Here is a 1,764-nt window from a genome sequence, read left to right as displayed (position 1 = left end):
TTAAGTCCATACAATCAAATGTGTTTATTAATACATAAATAAATTCAATTTGATTTTAGAATTCATCATTTGAAACACTTGCAGGTTATATAATTTTTTTAACAATGAAAAAATTTAGATGAGTTTTTTCTTCAACTATTACCTTTTTGTATGGCATGCTTACTCTTTTATACCTTTAATTTTTTCATTTGGATTGGATTCTTTTGTTTTAATATCTATTTTACCTATACTTCAATAATCTTCTTCTTTGCACTTAGAAATCTCAATTTGTTTTTGAACCGAATGGTCAAAAAACATAATGTGATGAAATACATTTTTCTTTTTGCTCGCCTTGCATGGCCTTGCATGGGGGTCCATGGGGCTACATGAATTTTTTTTGGCTTGATCATATCTCACATCTTCTCCCTTCTTTAATACCAAAATAAGTTCAATGTCAATATGGGAGCTTGTTATGCAATTTTCTTTATTTTTAGTTAAGTCTGGCTAAAGATAGTTCAAGATATACCTATCAATTCTATTTTTTTATTATAGCTACGGTACTGTAAAACAAGTTATTTTCTTTGTGACCTTATATGGAGAGAGAAAATCTTCAAAAAGTAAATAACTAGTATTTTTCATTCCATTCTTTGGGTTACAAGGAATGGTAGGTGAAAATATGATGGTGGATAGTAGCTATAAAAGAAATCGATAGAGGATAAGTGTGGTGAACAACTGTAATTTCAACATATGGCCTAGAGTGTAGCCAATGTTAGGGTACTCTATTCTAGCCCTCAGCGGGTTTTCGTTGAAACCCAATGAGCTCAAAAGCCTCAATGTGCCAAAAGAGTATGAGGAGCATATTTGGGGTAGGAAAAGATGCAATTTCACACATCCAAACATCTACCTCATAGGAGACTACTATGGGGAACTATAGTACAGTGGTACAAAGGGGAAAATAACCCTATCACTTTTGTTCAGCTATCATTCTATCATAACATCACATCTTATACAAAAAATATTTTTAATGTATTCAACTTTCCCTTAAACATTATAGCTCATCTACATGAAGGTAATTTTAGTAAGGCAGTATGCAGAGGTGATGTCCTCAACACTTTTCCTCATATTATGCAAGTGAAGAATGAGGAAGAGGATGGAAGCATCTATTCGGCCAACTAAATAGCTGTGATTTGAAATTTATAAATTGTCATTAAAATTAAAATAGCACTATTTTGTATTTTTTAAGTAATTAATAAATTATGGCAATTAGTCATTCAATCGGCTATTTAGCCATTGTGGTAGCTTGTACAACTGCATGCTAGGATTTGAGAAAATATAAGTATTTTTCTACTAATCAGTATGATAGTTCTGATGCATGCAATTCCAGTCAATATACCTTGCACTTTAAAATAACATGCCCTCATAGTTATGCATTTCCTTATAATAGTGGTGATTTGGTTCACACTTGTGTTCACCCTAAAGATATCATGCTCATTTTTTGTCACTGACTGACAATGCTAAAATAAATGATTAGGCACTTTGCCTTAGCATTTTAGTTCAATTGTAGGCACCCATGACTAAGTCACAAGTTTGAGTCACATTAGTAACTCTCCAATATATCTAACAAAAAATATTGTACAGCTTGGAATGGATTTTTTAGAAATACCTTTGAGGTATTTAGGGAAATTCTATTGATAGTCGTAAATCTAAACTTGAAAACCTATGCCAACATCCTCCAGTCATAAATGTTTCCCTTGGCTTGTGTTAAATTGGTAGGTTTAGGACATG

The 1,764-nt window shown here is 32.1% G+C and overlaps 1 pseudogene; it reads left to right on the top strand.

The window, feature by feature from the left end:
* The first annotated feature begins 640 nt into the window (after positions 1-640).
* Positions 641-1,484, top strand: LOC149542409 (osmotin-like protein; annotated as a pseudogene).
* The last annotated feature ends 280 nt before the right edge of the window (positions 1,485-1,764 follow it).

Source organism: Cupressus sempervirens, chromosome 8 (genome assembly GCF_028749045.1).
Source record: "Cupressus sempervirens isolate cs-2001-9-10 chromosome 8, ASM2874904v1, whole genome shotgun sequence".
Lineage (NCBI taxonomy): Eukaryota > Viridiplantae > Streptophyta > Pinopsida > Cupressales > Cupressaceae > Cupressus > Cupressus sempervirens.
Note: the sequence above shows the minus strand (reverse complement) of the source record. Positions and strands in the feature narration are given on the sequence as shown.